The sequence below is a fragment of the Macaca thibetana genome, chromosome 15 (assembly GCF_024542745.1).
Source record: "Macaca thibetana thibetana isolate TM-01 chromosome 15, ASM2454274v1, whole genome shotgun sequence".
In the NCBI taxonomy this organism is placed as follows: Eukaryota; Metazoa; Chordata; class Mammalia; order Primates; family Cercopithecidae; genus Macaca; species Macaca thibetana.
The window spans coordinates 860,046-877,853 of record NC_065592.1 but is presented as its reverse complement, the minus strand read 5'-3'; the positions used below and the strand labels follow the sequence as shown (position 1 = coordinate 877,853).

The 17,808-nt window shown below is 46.3% G+C and overlaps 1 long non-coding RNA gene across 6 annotated transcripts in view; it reads left to right on the top strand.

Annotated features, from left to right (window-relative positions):
• LOC126937153 (uncharacterized) overlaps nucleotides 1-17,808 on the top strand; it is a 43,956-nt gene that overhangs the window by 10,805 nt on the left and 15,343 nt on the right. For 4 of the 6 annotated variants that reach the window (XR_007719656.1, XR_007719655.1, XR_007719658.1 and 1 more), the window contains 2 exons: nucleotides 7,893-8,011; nucleotides 15,023-17,494. This is a non-coding gene — a long non-coding RNA (uncharacterized LOC126937153). Of the gene's footprint in view, nucleotides 1-7,892; nucleotides 8,012-8,859; nucleotides 8,979-15,022; nucleotides 17,495-17,808 lie in introns of those variants that run through there. The other 2 variants (XR_007719657.1, XR_007719654.1) reach the window with 2 other exon arrangements.

The following is a 17,808-nucleotide window of genomic DNA, read 5'->3' as shown; positions in this document are numbered from 1 at the left end:
ATTGTTTGAGACAAAGTCTCATCCTAGCTAGAGTGTGGTGGTGTGATCATAGTTTGCTGTAGCCTCAACCCCCCAGGCTCGAGCAATTCCCCTGCCTCAGCCTCCTGAGTAGCTGGGACCACAGGTGCATGTCACCACACCCAGCTAATTTTTTTTTTTTTTTTTTTTTTTTTTTTTTTTTGAGACGGAGTCTCGCTCTGTCGCCTAGGCTGGAGTGCAGTGGCCGGATCTCGGCTCACTGCAAGCTCCGCCTCCCGGGTTTACGCCATTCTTCTGCCTCAGCCTCCCGAGTAGCTGGGACTACAGGCGCCCGCCACCTCGCCCGGCTAGTTTTTTGTATTTTTTAGTAGAGACAGGGTTTCACTGTGTTAGCCAGGATGGTCTCCATCTCCTGACCTCGAGCCCATCTCGGCCTCCCAAAGTGCTGGGATTACAGGCTTGAGCCACCGCGCCCAGCCTAATTTTTTTATTTTTAGTAGAGACAGGGCTCTCCCTATGCTGCCCAATCTGGTCTTGAACTCTTGGACTCAAACATTCCTCCCACCTCGGCATCCCAAGGTGTCACAATTACAGGTGTGAGCCAATGTGCCCAGCCAGGTACAGTTCTTGACAAAACATTTTTTTCTTTTTTTTTTTTTTTTTTGAGACGGAGTCTGGCTCTGTCACCCAGGCTGGAGTGCAGTGGCGCGATCTCGGCTCACTGCAAGCTCCGCCTCCCGGGTTCACGCCATTCTCCTGCCTCAGCCTCCCGAGTAGCTGGGACCACAGGCGCCCGCCACCTCGCCCGGCTAGTTTTTTTTGTATTTTTTAGTAGAGACGGGGTTTCACCGTGTTAGCCAGGATGGTCTCGATCTCCTGACCTCGTGATCCGCCCGTCTCGGCCTCCCAAAGTGCTGGGATTACAGGCTTGAGCCACCGCGCCCGGCCCACATTTTTTTCTTAAATAAATAAATTGTAAACATTAAATTGGATGGAATTATACATTTCTATGTTTTACACATGTGTAGATTTGTGGACCACCACCATGATCAGGACTATAGGAGAGTTCAAACCTCCAACCCCACCCTGCTGCCCCTTGGAAGTCAGACCACCCTGTGTCCCCAACCCCTGGCTATCACTAATCTACTCTACCTCCCTCCAGTGTCGTTTTCTCCAGAATGACATAAATGGAGTTATGCAATATGTAATCTTTTGAGACTGGCTTCCTTCATTCAGCACAATGCCCTTGACATTCATCTTTCATGTTGCATGTTTCAGTTTTTTTTGGTTTTGTTTTTTTGTTTGTTTTTTGTTTGTTTGTTTGTTTCTGTAGCCCAGGTTGGAGTGCAATGGTGCGATCTCAGCTCACTGCAACCTCTGCCTTCCGTGTTCAAGCAATTCTCCTGCCTCAGCCTCCCGAGTAGCTGGGATTAGAGGCGCCCGCCACCAAGCCTGGCTAATTTTTTTTTTTTTTTTTTTTTTGAGACAGAGTCTTACTCTGTTGCCCAGGCTGGAGTGCAGTGGTGCAATCTCAGCTCACTGCAACCTCCGCCTCCCAGGTTCAAGTGATTCTCCTGCCTCAGTCTCCCGAGTAGCTGGGACTACAGGCATGTGCCACCATGCCTGACTAATTTTGTATTTTTAGTAGAGACGGAGTTTCTCCATGTTGGTCAGACTGGTCTTGAACTCCTGACCTCAGGTGATCCGCCCGCCTCAGCCTCCCAAAGTGCTGAGATTACAGGTATGAGCCACTGTGCCCGGCCTTCCAGGACACTTTCATCATCCCAAACAGAAACTCCGTATACACTAAATACTAACTTCCTATTTTCCCCTTCCCCCAGCCCCGATCATCTCTATTACACTTTCAGTCTCTATGAATTTGCCTGTTCTAAATGCTTTACATAAGTGGAACTACACAATATTTGACTTTTTGTACCGGGCTTATTTCCCTTAGTATCATGTCTCCAAGGTTCATCCAAGGTTCAGAATCGTAGCATGATTCAAAATTTCATTCCTTTTGATGACTGAATAATGCTGCAACGTATGTGTATAAAACTTTATTTTTATTACTTTTATTTTTTATTTATTTATTTTTTTTGAGACAGAGTCTCGCTCTGTCCCCCAGGCTGGAGTGCAGTGGTGCCATCCTGGCTCACTGCAACCTCCACCTCCCAGGTCAAGTGATTCTCCTGCCTCACTCTCCCAAGGAGCTGGGACTACAGGCGCGTGCCACCATGCCCAGCTAATTTTTGTATTTTTAGTAGAGATGGGGTTTCACCATGTTGGCCAGGCTGGTCTCGAACTCCTGACCTCAAGTGATCCACCAGCCTCAGCCTTCCAAAGTGCTGGAATTACAGGTGTGAGCCACCACACCCAGCCTATTTTTAATTTATTTATTTTTTATCTTTGTTTGTTTTGTTTTGAGACAGAGTCACTCTGTGGCCCAGACTGGAGTGCAGTGGCACCATCTCGGCTCACTGCAACCTCCCTATCCTGGGTTCAAGCGATTCTCCTGCCTCAGCCTCCTGAATAGCTGGGATTACAGGCATGTGCCACCACACCTGGCTAATTTTTGTATTTTGTGCCTGAGATGGGATTTTACCATGTTGGCCAGGCTGGTCTCAAACTCACCCCAGGTGACCCGCCTGCCTCAGCCTCCCCAAATGCTGGGATTACGGGCACAGCCACTGCACCCAGCCTTCAGCATTTCTTTATTTTTTCATCCATTAATCTGCTGATGGACAATTGAGTTGTTTCCACCTTCCGGCTGTTGTGCATCATGCTGCTGACATAGGTGCTATAGTCTGGATGTTTGTCGTTGAAATTCGATCCCCAGAGTTAGAGGGGGACCTGGCGAGGGGCGTTTGGGTCATGGGGGCAGGTCCCCCATGAAGAGGCTAGTGCCCTCCCTCGGTGGGTGAGTGAGTTCTTACTCTCTTAGTTGCTGGGAGAGCTGGGTGTTAAGTGAACCCCTCCACCTTGCTTCTGCTTTCCCATGTGATCTCTTCACATGCTGGCGCCCCTTCATCTCCGCTATAAGTGGACGCCAGCTGAGGCCTTTACTAGATGCAGATGCCGGAAGTGGAACTTTCCAGCCACCAGAAGCATGAGCAAAATCAATCTTTTTTCTTTATAAGTGGCCCAGTCTCAGGTACTCTGTTCTAGCTACACAGACGGACTAAGACAATAGGTAAAATCAGCATCTGTTGGATCCCCTGCTTCCAGTGTTTTTGGGTATCTCATTGTGATTTTCATTTCCATTTCTCTCTTGACTTATGATGTTGTCTTATTTCCACCTCTGTATCTTCCTTGGTAAAGTGTATGTTCAAACTTTTTGCTTTTTTTTTTTTTTGAAACGGAGTCTCCCTCTGTTGCCCAGGCTGGAGTGCAGTGGCTCCATCTCAACTCACTCCAACCTCTGCCGCCCAGATCAAGCAATTCTCCTGCCTCAGCCTCCCAGGTAGCTGAGATTACAGGCATGCACCATCACACCCAGCTAATTTTTGTATTTTTAGTAGAGACGGGGTTTTACCACATTGGCCAGTCTGGTTTTGAACTCCTGACCTCAAGTGAACTGCCCACCTCAGCCTCCCAAAGTGCTCGGTTTACAGGCATGAACCACTGCACCCGGCCAACAGTATCTTTTATAGGGCAAAGATTTTTACATTTTGATCAAGTCCAATTTATCAATTTTTTTTCTTTTTTCTTTTTTTTGAGACAGAGTTTTGCTCTTGTTGCCCAGGCTGGAGTGCAACAGCACGATCTCTGCTCACCACAGCCTCCACCTCCCAGGTTCAAGCAATTTTTCTGCCTCAGCTTCCCAAGTAGCCAGGATTACAGGCATGCGCCACCACGCCCAGCTAATTTTGTATTTTTAGTAGAGATGGAGTTTTTTCATGTTGGTCAGGCTGGTCTCAAACTCCCGACTTCAGGTGATCTGCCTGCCATGGCCTCCCAAAGTGCTGAGATTACAGGCTGAGCTACTGCACCCGGCCAATTTGTTTTTCTTTTATGGATTGTGATTTTGGTATCACATCAAAGAACTCTGGGCCGGGCGCGGTGGCTCAAGCCTGTAATCCCAGCACTTTGGGAGGCCGAGACGGGCGGATCACGAGGTCAGGAGATCGAGACCATCCTGGCTAACACCGTGAAACCCCGTCTCTACTAAAAATACAAAAAAAAAAAAAACTAGCCGGGCGAGGTGGCGGGCGCCTGTAGTCCCAGCTACTCCGGAGGCTGAGGCAGGAGAATGGCGTGAACCCGAGAGGCGGAGCTTGCAGTGAGCTGAGATCGGGCCACTGCACTCCAGCCCGGGCTACAGAGCAAGACTCCGTCTCAAAAAAAAAAAAAAAAAAAAAGAACTCTGCCTATTCCATAGTCACAATAATTTTCTTTTGTGTTTTCTTATAAAAATTCTAAGTTTTACATGTTACATTTAGATCTATGATACAATTTGAGTTAATTTTTGTATCAGGTATGAGATACAGGTTAAGGTTATTTATTTTTCTTTTTTTTTAAGATGGAGTCTCGCTCTGTCACCCAGGCTGGAGTGCAGTGGCGCGATCTCGGCTCACTGTAAGCTCCGCCTCCCAGGTTCCCGCCATTCTCCTGCCTCAGCCTCCCGAGTAGCTGGGACCACAGGCGCCCGCTACCTCGCCCGGCTAGTTTTTTTGTATTTTTTTAGTAGAGCTGGAGTTTCACCGTGTTAACCCTGATGGTCTCAATCTCCTGACCTCATGATCTGCCCATCTCAGCCTCCCAAAGTGCTGGGATTACAGACTTGAGCCACCGCGCCCGGCTGATTTTTTTTTTTTCTTTACATTCACAGGTCCTGACATAAAGTTGGTTAATTTTGGCCGGGCGCGGTGGCTCAAGCCTGTAATCCCAGCACTTTGGGAGGCTGAGATGGGCGGATCACGAGGTCAGGAGATCAAGACCATCCTGACGAACACGGTGAAACCCCGTCTCTACTAAAAATACAACAAAATTAGCCAGGCGAGGTGGCGGGCGCCTGTAGTCCCAGCTTCTGGGGAGGCTGAGGCAGGGGAATGGCGTGAACCCGGGAGGCGGGGGAACTTGCAGTGAGCCAGGATCGCGTCACTGCGCTCCAGCCTGGGCGACAGAGCGAGACTCCATCTCAAAAAAAAAAAAAAAAAAAAAAAAAAAAAAAAAAAAGAGGTTGGTTAATTTTTTGCATAATAAATATGCAGTTGTCACAACACTGATATGGGTGTCCCCACCCAAATGTCACCTTGACTTGTGATGATTCCCACGTGTCAAAGGTGGGACCAGGCAGAGATCATTGAACCATGGAGTCGTTTCCCCCATACTGTTCTCATGGTAGTAAGTCTCGTGAGATGTGATGGTTTTATAAATGGGAGTTCCCCTGCACAAGCTCTCTTGCCTGCCGCTGTGTAAGACCTGACATTGCTCCTCATTTGCCTTCCGCCATGATTGTGAGGCCTCCCCAGCCATGTGGAACTATGAGTCAATTAAACCTGTTTCCTTTATAAATTACCTAATCTCAGGTATGTCTTTTTTTTTTTTTTTTTTTTTTTTTTTTGACAGAGTCTCACTCTGTTCCCCAGGCTGGAGTGCAGTGGGGCGATCTCAGCTCACTGCAAGCTCCGCCTCCTGGGTTCACGCCATTCTGCTGCCTCAGCCTCCCGAGTAGCGGGGACCACAGGCACCCGCTACCATGCCTGGCTAATTTTTTGTATTTTTACTACTAAAAAGCCACTTCGCCCGGCTAGTTTTTTGTATTTTTTAGTAGAGACGGGGTTTTACCGTGTTAGCCAGGATGGTCTCGGTCTCCTGACCTCGTGATCCGCCCGTCTCGGCCTCCCAAAGTGCTGGGATTACAGGCATGAGCCACCATGCCCAGCCAGGTATGTCTTTATTAGCAGCATGAGAACAAACTAATACAGACACCATTTGTTGAAAAGACTATCTTCTATTGAATTGCCTTTATACTTTTGTCAAAAATCAATTGAAAGAGATTCACTGTAGATCTAAGCATACACATGTGTTGAAAATAAAAGTATGGCCGGGCGCCGTGGCTCAAGCCTGTAATCCCAGCACTTTGGGAGGCCGAGACGGGCGGATCACGAGGTCAGGAGATCTAGACCATCCTGGCCAACACGGTGAAACCCCGTCTCTACTAAAAAATACAAAAAAACCAGCCGGGCGAGGTGGCGGGCGCCTATAGTCCCAGCTACTCGGGAGGCTGAGGCAGGAGAATGGCGTAAACCTGGGAGGCGGAGCTGGCAGTGAGCTGAGATCCGGCCTGCAGTGGCGATCCAGCCTGGCGACAGAGCGAGACTCCGTCTCCAAAAAAAAAAAAGAAATTAAAGTATGGCAAAAGATATTTCTTGCAAAGTAGTAACTGGAAGAGAACAGACGTGGCTATACTAATATCAGACAAAATAGACTTTAATTATTGCAAGAGACAAAGAAGGACATATTACAAAAAGGTCAATTCCGCCAAGAAAATATAAGAATTATAAATATAGGCCGGGCAGGGTGGCTCAAGCCTGTAATCCCAGCACTTTGGGAGGCCGAGATGGGCGGATCACGAGGTCAGGAGATCGAGACCATCCTGGCTAACACATTGAAACCCCGTCTCTACTAAAAAAAAATACAAAAAACTAGCCGGGCGACGTGGCGGGCGCCTGTAGTCCCAGCTACTCGGGAGGCTGAGGCAGGAGAATGTCGTAAACCCGGGAGGTGGAGCTTGCAGTGAGCTGAGATCCGGCCACTGCACTCCAGACTGGGCGACAGAGCCAGACTCCGTCTCAAAAAAAAAAAAAAAAAAAAAAAAAAAAAGAATTATAAATATAAATGCATCAAAAATCAGAGCTCCAAAATATCAACAGAATTGAAGGGAGAAATAGCTCTACAATAACACTAGGAGACTTCATTACCACACTTTAAATAATGAATAGAAAAATCAGACAGGGCCAGGCATGGTGGCTCATGCCTATAATCCCAGGAGTTTGGGAGGCCGAGGTGGGCAGATTGCTTGAGCCCAGCAGTTCAAGACCAGCCTGGGTAATATGGAGAAACCCTATCTCTACAAAAAATACAAAAATTAACTGGGCATGTTGGTGCATCCCTGTAGTCCCAGCTACTCAGGGGTTGAGGTGGGAGGATCATCTGAACCTGGGGAGGTCGAGGGTGCAGTGAGCCATGATCACACCACTGCACTCCAGCCTGGATGACAAAATGAGACTTTTAAATAAAAACGAAAGCAAAACAAAAAAAACAAAAAAAGAAGAAAAAAGAAAAATAAGACAGAAAATCAATAATGCAATAGAGAATGTGAATAACATTATCAGCCAGTTGGACCTAAAAGACATAAAGAGAACACTCCATCCAACGATAGCTTCAGGCAAAAATACATATTTTTCTCAAATGTGCATGGAACATTCTCTAGGAAAGGCCACAAAACAATTCTAAAATTTAAAAACATTGAAATCACAATAAAATGAAACCAGAAATCAACAGCAGAAGGAAAATGGAAAAATTCACACGTATGTGATAAACACAACACAATTAACTAACCAATGGGTCAAAGAAGAAATAACATGAGAAATCAGAAAAAGCCTTCAGAGAAATGGATGCAAAAACGCAACACACCAAAACCTCAGATACAGTAAAAACAGCGCTAAGAGGGAAATTTATAGCTGTAATCACTTAACATTTAGAAAGAAGAAAGATGTCAAATCAACAGTCTACCTTTAGGAACCAGAAAAAGAAGAACAAACTAAACCCATGACAAGCAGAAGAAAAAAATAATAAACAGTACAGCAGAGATAAATAAAATAGAAAATAGGAAAACAATAAAGAAAATCGATGAAACTAAAAGTTGATTCTTTTTTTATTTATATTCTTTTTGTTTGTTTTTGAGACAGAGTTTTGCTCTTGTTGCCCAGGCTGGAGTTCAATGGCATGATCTCAGCTCACCGCAACCTCCACCTCCTGGATTCAAGCAATTCTCCTGCCTCAGCCTCCCAAGCAGCCAGGATTACAGGTATGTGCCACCACGCCCAGCTAATTTTGTATTTTTAGTGGAGACGGGGTTTCTCCATGTTGGTCAGGCTGGTCTCGAACTCCCAACTTCAGGTGATCCGCCCACCTCAGCCTCCCAAAGTGCTGAGGTTACAGGTGTGAGCCACCAGGCCCGGCCTCTTTTTTTTTTTTTTTTTTTTTTGAGGCGGAGTCTCGCTCTGTTGCCCAGGCTGGAGTGCAGTGGCGCAATCTTGGCTCACTGCAAGCTCCGCATCCCGGGTTCAAGCCATTCTCCTGCCTCAGCCTCCTGAGTAGCTGGGAGTACAGGCGCCCGCCACCACGCCTGGCTAATTTTTTGTGATTTTTAGTAGAGATGGGGCTTCACCATGTTAGCCAGGATGATCTCGATCTCCTGACCTCGTGATCCGCCCACCTCGGCCTCCCAAAGTGCTGGGATTACAAGCGTGAGCCACCACGCTCGGCCACTTTTTTTTTTTTTTTTTTTTGAGACAGGGTCTCATTCTATCACCCAGGCTGGAGTGTAGTGATATGATCATGGCTCACTGCAGCCTCGACCTCCCTGGCTCAGGTAATCCTCCCAGCTCAGCCTCCTGAGTAGCTGGAGCTACAGGCAAATGCCACCACACCTGGCTAAGTTTTTGTATTGTTTTGTAGACATGGGGTTTCCCAGTGTTGCCCAGGCTGGTCTTGAACTCCTGGTCTCAAGTGATATACCTACCCCAGGCTCTCAAATTGCTGGCATTATGGGCATGAGCCACCAAGTCAAGCCAAAACTTGGTTCTTTTAAAAGATGCTGCTTAATTCTTTTTCTTTTTTTCTTACTGTCTTTTTTTTTTTTTTTTTTAATAGAGTTTTGCTCTTGTCACCCAGGCTGGAGTGCAGTGGCACGATCTCAGCTCACTGCAAACTCTGCCTCCTGGGTTCAAGAAACTCTCCTGCTTCAGTCTCCCAAGTAGCTGGGATTACAGGTACGCACCACCACACCTGGCTAATTTTTGTATTTTTAGTAGAGACAGGGTTTCACCACGTTGGCCAAGCTGGTGTCAAACTCCTGACCTCAAGTGATCTGCCCACCTCAGCCTCCCAAGGTGCTGGGATTACAGAAGTGAGCCACTGCGACTGGCCACGTAATTCTTTTTCTTACCTTATTGCAAGAAACTTCCAGCAAGAGTGGACCACCTTGCCTTATTCCAGGTCTTGGGAGGAAAGCATCAGTTTTGACTATTTGATAGGAAGCTGGCTATAGGGTTTTGGCCGACGCACTTGGTTACAGTAAGGAAGTTTCTTTACATTCCCAGTTTTAAATGGTTTTTGTCATTAACAGGTGTTGAATTTGTCAAACGCTTTTTCTTCATCAATTGCTATGATTACATGGCTTTTCTTTTTTATTCTGTTAGTAAGCTGGATTATATTAATTGATTTTCTTTTTTTTTTTTTTTTTTTTTTTTTTGAGACGGAGTCTTGCTCTGTCACCCAGGCTGGAGTGCAGTGGCCGGATCTCAGCTCACTGCAAGCTCCGCCTCCCGGGTTTACGCCATTCTCCTGCCTCAGCCTCCCAAGTAGCTGGGACTACAGGCGCCCGCCACCACGCCCGGCTAGTTTTTTGTATTTTTTAGTAGAGACGGGGTTTCACCGTGTTAGCCAGGATGGTTTCGATCTCCTGACCTCATGATCCGCCCGTCTCGGCCTCCCAAAGTGCTGGGATTACAGGCTTGAGCCACCACGCCCGGCCTATTAATTGATTTTCAAATGTTAAACCAGCCTTGAATTCAAAGGAAAAAATCCCACTTGGTTGTAATGTATTAATCTTTTTTTGTATTGCTAGAGTTGATGAGCTAATATTATATTGAGGATTTTTGCATGTATGTTCATGAGACATGTGGGTCTATAGTTTTCTTGTACTGTCTTTGTCAAGTTTTGTATCAGGTTAATGCTCATCTTATAAAATGAGTTGGGATTTCCTCCTCTTCTATTTTCTGGAAGAGATTATGTAGTAGTTCTGTGGCGTGATCTCGGCTCACTGCAACCTCCGCCTCCCGGTTCAAGCAATTCCCCTGCCTCAGCCTCCCAAGTAGCTGGGATTACAGGTGCGCGCCACCACACCCAGCTAATTTTGAATTTTTAGTAGAGACAGGGTTTCCCTATGTTGGCCAGGCTGGTCTCGAACTCCCGAACTCAGATGATCCACCTGCCTCGGCCTCCCAAAGTGTAGGAATTACAGGCATGAGCCACTGCGCCCAGCCCAAATATTGAGTATAATTTCTAATGGAACTAGGCCTACAGTTCTCTCTTTCATAAAATTGTACCAGCTACTTGGGAGGCTGAGGCAGGAGAATGGTGTGAACCCGGGAGGCGGAGCTTGCAGTGAGCTGAGATCCGGCCACTGCACTCCAGCCTGGGTGACTGAGCGAGAGACTGTCTCAAAAAAAAAACAAAAAAAAAAACATAAAATTGTAAACTAAAGTTTCAATCCTTTTTAATAGATTCAGGACTGTTGCAATTATCTATTTCTTCTTGGGTGAGTTTGGGTTAAATTATGTGCTTTTCAGGAATTGATCCATTTCATTGAAATTGTTGAATTTGTGTGTACAGAGTTGTTCATGGTATTCCTTTATTATTTTCTTTTTTTTTATAGTATAAATAATATACTATATAAATAATATACTATATAAAAATAATATACTATATAAACTCCCTAAATACTTGGACATTAAACAACACACTTCTAAATAACCTAGAAATCAAAGAAGTCTCAAAGAAAATCAGAACACATGTAACAACAATGAAAATACAACATATCAAAATATGTGAGGTGCAGCTAAAGCGTGGTTTAGAGGGAATTTTATAGCATTAAGTGTTTATATGAGAACAGAAGAATGGTCTCAGATCCATAATATAAGCTTCCTCCTGAAGAAGCTAGAAAAGGAAAGGAAAGATAAAACCAAAGGAAGCAGAAGGATATACTATAAATATACTATTTATATTTATAGTATATTATTTTCTATCCTTTTGTTTTTAACCAACGTGTATAATATTTGATATAAGTTTCTTAGAGGCAGCTATAATTGGATCATAGATTTTAATCTATTTATCTTTTGGGGTTTTTTTTGGTATGTGTAGGCTATTTACATTTAATGTAATTATTGTATGTTTGGATTTCAGTCTACCATTATATTATTCATTTTCTTTTTTTTTTTTTTTTTTTTTTTTTTTTTTGAGACGGAGTCTCACTCTGTTACCCAGGCTGGATTGCAGTGGCCGGATCTCAGCTCACTGTAAGCTCCGCCTCCCGGGTTTATGCCATCCTCCTGCCTCAGCCTCCTGAGTAGCTGGGACTACAGGCGCCCGCCACCTCGCCCGGCTAGTTTTTTGTATTTTTTTTAGTAGAGACGGGGTTTCACCGTGTTAGCCAGGATGGTCTCGATCTCCTGACCTTGTGATCCGCCTGCCTCGGCCTCCCAAAGTGCTGGGATTACAGGCGTGAGCCATTGTGCCCAGCCACTCCCAGCTAATTTTTATATTTTTAGTAGAGATAGGCCAGACTGGCCAGGCTAGTCTCGAACTCCTGGCCTCACTGATCCACCTGCCTCAACCTCCCAAAGCACTGGGATTACAGGTGTGAGCCACAGCACCCAGCCTAAAATAGGTGGATACCTAAATTGGTATCATAATCTATGTCAAATTAATATTTACCACTTCCAGTGGCATGTAGAAACCTCACCACCATATTGTCTCTTTACCCTCTTGCTTTTATATTGTAATTGTCCTAGGTATTAGATCTAAATACATTTAAAAAAATCCCACTACACAATGTAATAGTATTTTTCTTTCAACCATCATACACATTTTAAAGAATTTAGACAGAAATATCTATTTACCTAGATATTTACAATTTCTTTGCTCTTCCTTCATCCTTCCTGAAAAATATTTTTGCTGGATTGACCATTTCTGGGTTGAGAGTTCCTTTCTTTTTCAGGACTTTAAAAATATTGCTCTGCCAGGTATGGCAGTTCATGCCTGTAATCCCAGAACTTTGAGAGACCAAGGCAGGAGGATCACTTGAGCCCAGGAGTTCAAGACAAGCCTGGGCAACATAGTAAAACCTCATCTCTTCAAACAGAATTAAAAATAAAAATTGGCCGGGTGCGATGACTCACGCCTGTAATCCCAGCACTTTGGGAGGCCGGGGCAGGCGGATCACAAGGTCAGGAGATTGAGACCATCCTGGTTAACACGGTGAAACCCCGTCTCTACTAAAAATACAAAAAATTAGTCGGGCGTGGTGGCGGGCGCCTGTGGTCCCAGCTACTCGGGAGGCTGAGGCGGGAGAATGGCATGAGTCCAGGAGGCGGAGCTTGCAGTGAGCCGAGATCGTGCCACTGCACTCCAGCCTGGGCGACAGTGAGACTCCGTCTCAAAAAAAAAAAAAAAAAAAAAATAAATAAATAAATAAATAAATAAAAATTAACAAGGTATGGCTAAGTAGCTGTTTTCCAAGATACTTGGGAGGCTGAAGTGGGAAGATCACTTGAGCCTGGAAGGTCAAAGTTACAGTGACCTATGATCAAGCAGCTATACTCCAGCCTGGCAACAGAGCCAGACTCCATCTCCAAAAAAAAAAAACAAAAACAAAAACCAGGCACGGTGGCTCCTGCCTGTAATCCCAGCACTTCGGGAGGCTAAGGCGGGCAGATCACCTAGGATCAGGAGTTTGAGACCAGTCTGGCAGCCTGGTCAACAAGGTGAAACCCCGTCTCTACTAAAAATACAAAAATTGGCCAGGTATGGTGGCGCACACCTGTAGTCCCAGCTACTCAGGTAGCTGAGGCATGATAATCACTTGAACTTGGAAGGTGGAGGTGACAATGAGCCAAGAATGTGCCAGTGCACCTCAGCCTGGGCAACAAAATGAGACTCTGTCTCTAAATAAATAAATTAAATTAAATAAAAATAATGTTATTTGAAATGTTGTTCCACTTTCCTCCAGCCTCCATGGTTTCTGATGAGGTATCTGTTATCATTCAGTTTTTTTCAATATTTTTTTTTTTTTTTTTTTTTTTTTTAGACAGAGTCTCGCTCTGCCGCCCAGGCTGGAGTGCAGTGGCGTGATCTTGGCTCACTGCAAGCTCCGCCTCCCGGGTTCACGCCATTCTCCTGCCTCAGCCTCCCGAGTAGCTGGGACTACAGGCGCCCGCCACCTCGCCTGGCTAGTTTTTTTGTATTTTTTAGTAGAGACGGGGTTTCACTGTGTCAGCCAGGATGGTCTCGATCTCCTGACCTCGTGATCCGCCCGTCTCGGCCTCCCAAAGTGCTGGGATTACAGGCTTGAGGCACCGCGCCCGGCCTCAATATTTTTTAATAAGGGTTATTTCTTTGTCACTGTTTTCAAATTTTTTTTTTTTCTGTAGCTGAGCATAGTGGCTCACACCTGTAATCCCAGCATTTTGGGAGACTGAGGCAGGGAGATTGCTGGAGGCCAGGAATTTGAGACCAGCCTGGTCAACATAGTAAGACCCTGTCTTTAAAAGAACAAAAAAATTTTTTTTCTTTGTCTTTAGTTTTTGGTAGTTTTTAAAATTTTTTTCATTTAATTTAATTTTTATTGACAAGGTCTTACTCTGTCACCCAGGCTGGAGTGCAGTGGTGCGATCATAGCTCACTGCAATCTCAAACTCCTGGGTCCAAGCAATCCTCCTTCCCCAGCCTTCCCGGCAGCTGGGAATATAGGCACACACCACATACCAGGTTAATTTTTAATTTTTTTGTAGACATTGAGTCTCACTATGTTGCCCAGGCTGGTCTTGAACTTCTGACCTCAAGCCGTCCTCCAAGTGCTAGGAAGTGCTAGGAACCCGAAGTGCTAGGATTACAAACATGGGCCACTGTGCCCAGCCAGTTGTTTTTGTTTGTTTTTTGAGAAGGAGTTATGCTCTTATTGCCCAGGCTGGACAGCGGTAGTGCAATCTAGCTCACTGCAACCTCCACCTCCTGGGTTCAAGCAATTCTCCAGCCTCAGCCTCCCTAGTAGCTGAGATGACAGGCATGCGCCACCACGGCTGACTAATTTTGGTATTTTTGGTAGAAATGGGGTTTCTCCATGTTGGTCAGGCTGGTCTCGAACTACTGACTTCAGGTGATCTGCCTCCCTCAGACTCCCAAAGTGCTAGGATTACCGGTGTGAGCCCCTGTGCTCAGCCCAGCCAGATTTTGGTAGTTTTATTATGACGTCATTTCTTGGTGTGTGTTTTTCTGTTTTGTGTTGGTTTGGTTTTTTGAGACAGAGTCTCACTCTGTTGCCCAGACTAGAGTGCAGTTGTGTAATGTTGGTTCACTGCAACCTCCGCCTCCCAGGTTCAAGTGATTCTCCTGCCTCGGCCTCCTGAGCAGCTCGGACTACAGGTGTGCACCACCACACCCGACTAATTTTGTATTTGTAGTGGAGACGAGGTTTCACCATTTTGGTCAGGCTGGTCTCAAACTCCTGACCTCTTGATCCGCCCGCCTCAGCCTTTCAAAGTGCTGGGATTACAGGCATGAGCCACCGCGCCCAGCTGGTGTGGGTTTTTTTGTTTTTGTTTTTTTAAAGTTTAACCTATTTTAGTTTCCCTCCATGTATTAGTCAGGGTTCTCTAAAAGGACAGAAGTAATAGATGAATGTATGAAGGGAGTTGATTAGGAGAACAGACTCACACCATCACAAGTTGAAGTCCCACGATAGGCCATCTGCAAGCTGAGGAGCCAGGAAGCCAGTCTTGGCTGAGGTTTTGAGTCTCAAAACCTCACAAGCAGGGAAGCCGACAGTGCAGCTTTCAGTTTGTGGCCAAAGGCCCAAGAGCCCCCGGCAAACCACTGGTGTAGGTCCGAGAGTCCAAAAGCTGAAGAACTCGGAGTCCAATGTTCGAGGGCAGGAAGCATCCAGTGCAAGAAAAAGATGGAGGCCGGAAGTCTCAGCAAGTCTGCTCTTCCCATGCCTGCTTTTATGCTGACAGCGGATTGTTTGTTGCTCACCCAGATTGAGGGAGGGTCTGCCTCTCCCAGTCCACCGACTCAAAGACTCAAATGTGAATCTCCTTTGGCAGTCCCCTCACAGACGCTCCCAGGAACAATACTTTGCATCCTTCAATCAAGTTGAGGCTTAACATTCACCATCACAGTCAGCTTCTTGAATTTCTAGGTCAGTTTATGTCTTTTCCCCAATCTGGGGAGTTTCCAACCATGGTTTCTTTGTATGCATCTGTGCCCTGCCCTCTCTCCTCTCCTGGGACTATACTGTCAGGAATGATAGAGCTTTTGTTATTGTTCCACAGGTCCCCGAGGCTGTTATTTTGCTTTTTCCGGTCTATTTTCTCCCTGTTGTTCAAATCGGGTAATTTCTGTCTTTCTTTCTTTCTTTTTTTTTTGAGACGGAGTTTCGCTCTTGTTGCCCAGGCTGGAGTGCAATGACTTGATCTCAGCTCACTGCAACCTCCACCTCCCAGGTTCAAGCAATTCTCCTGCCTCAGCCTCCTGACTAGCTGGGATTACAGGTGTTTGCCACCACACCCAGCTAATTTTTGTAGTTTTAGTAGAGATGAAGTTTCGCCATGTTGTCCAGGCTGGTCTCAAACTTCTGACCTCAGGTGATTTGCACACCTCAGCCTCCCAAAGTGCTGGGATTACAGGCGTGAGCCACTGCGCCCAGCCAAATTGAGTAATTTCTATTATTCTATCTTCCAGTTTACTATTCTTTCCTCTGTCCCCTCCGTTCTGCTGTTGAGTCTCCACCCACTGAGTTTTAAATTTAGGTATTGTGTTTTCCTTCCTTCCTTCCTTCTTTCCTTCCTTCCTTCCTTCTTTCCTTCCTTCCTTTCCTTCTTTCTTTCTTTCTTTTTTTTTTTTTTGATGGAGTCTTGCTCTGTCACCCAGGCTGAAGTGCAGTTGTGCAATCTCGGCTCACTGCAACCTCCACCTCCCGGGTTCAAATGATTCTCCTGCCTCAGCCTCCCCAGTAGCTGGGATTACAGGCACACACCACAATGCTGGGCTAATTTTTGTATTTTTAGTAGAGTCAGGGTTTCACCATGTTGGCCAGGCTGGTCTCGAACTCCTGACCTCATGATCTGCCTGCTTCAGCCTCCCAAAGTGCTGGGATGACAGGGGTGAGCCACCGCGCCCGGCTGTTACTGTGTTTTTCAATCCTAAAATTTCCATTTGATTCTTCTTTATATATTCCCTTTCTTTGCTGAAACTATTTTTCATTTGTTTCAATTGTCCATAGTTGCCTATCGGAGCCTTTTTGCGATGGCTACTTTCAAATCTCTGTGAAATAATTCCAAAGTCTCTGTCATATCAATGTTGGCATCTATCAGTTGTCTCTTTTCATTCAGTTTGAGATCTCCCTGGCTCTAGGGATGATGAGTTGTTTTCAGCTGAAACCTGGACATTTTCGTTATTACGCTATGAGGCTGTGGCTCTTACTGTTTTTTGTTGTTGTTTGAGATGGAGTCTTGCTGTGTCGCCCAGACTGGAGTGCAGTGGTGCAATCTTGGCTCACGGCAACCTCCGCCTCCTGGGTTCAAGCGATTCTCCTGCCTCAGCCTCCCAAGTAGCTGGGATTACAGGCGCGCGTCACCACACTCAGCTAATTTTTGTATTTTTAGTAGACCCGGGATTTCACCATATTGGCCAGGCTAGTCTCGAACTCCTGACCTCAAGTGATTAGCCTGAGGCTATAGCTCTTATTTAAACCGTTTTATCTGGCTTCCTGATACTTCTCTGGCAGGGGAGAGGTAGGAGGGGCACAGGTGCATTCTGCCAAGTGGAGGCAGAATCCAGCCCCCAGCTGAGCGGGATGCTCTCTGCTGCTGCTGAGGGGTAGGAGTCTTGGCTTCCTTGTAGGCTCCAGGGATACCTCCCTGGCTAGAAGGGCCTCCAAGGATGCTGCGGTGGGACAGCAGCCTGGTTACTGCCCAGCAGGGATGAAAGTCCTGACTCCCTAACTGTCCTTCTCCGACCCCACCCCACAGTGTTTGTGTGTTGCTGGGTGGGGGTGAAGGCGGAAGCCTTATCTTGCCAGTCGGCCTTCGCTGGTCTGGGCTGGTGAGGTCACAGTTCTTTGTGTGGTGTTTGGCGGTGGCAGAGGGGCTGTCGTCTAGAAGTTTTCAGTCTTGCCAGGCTGTCCCTTTTCTGGTCCCTTGGCTAGAGAGGACAGGCTTTGGGGGAGCTTTTTTTTTTTTTCTTTTTGAGACGGAGTCTCGCTCTGTCACCCAGGCTGGAGTGCGGTGGCGCGATCTCGGCTCACTGCAAGCTCCGCCTCCCGGGTTCACACCATTCTCCTGCCTCAGCCTCCCGAGTAGCTGGGACTACAAGCGCCCGCCACCACGCCCGGCTAATTTTTAGTAGAGACGGGGTTTCACCGTGTTAGCCAGGATGGTCTTGATCTCCTGACCTCGTGATCCGCCTGCCTCGGCCTCCCAAAGTGCTGGGATTACAGGCGTGAGCCATGGCGCCCGGCCTTGGGGGAGCTTTTGTGTCTGTGGCCATTGTTCATGTCTGAGTTTCTGGCTTTTTCATCCCAGGCCGGAGGCAAAAACAAACAAACCAACTGCAGGGAGTGCACTGCCCTTGAGGACTCCTTGGGTAGTTTTCAGCTGAAACTTGGACATTTTCGTTATTATTCTGTGAGGCTAGCTGTCTTCTCTCTGCCTGTCATAGTCTTCTTATGTTTGTTTTACATACAGTGGTCAGTTTTTAAAGTTGTATTTAGCAGGAGAAATAAGGTGAAGTGTGTCTGTAGTCCAGCTTCCCAGAAGTCATTTA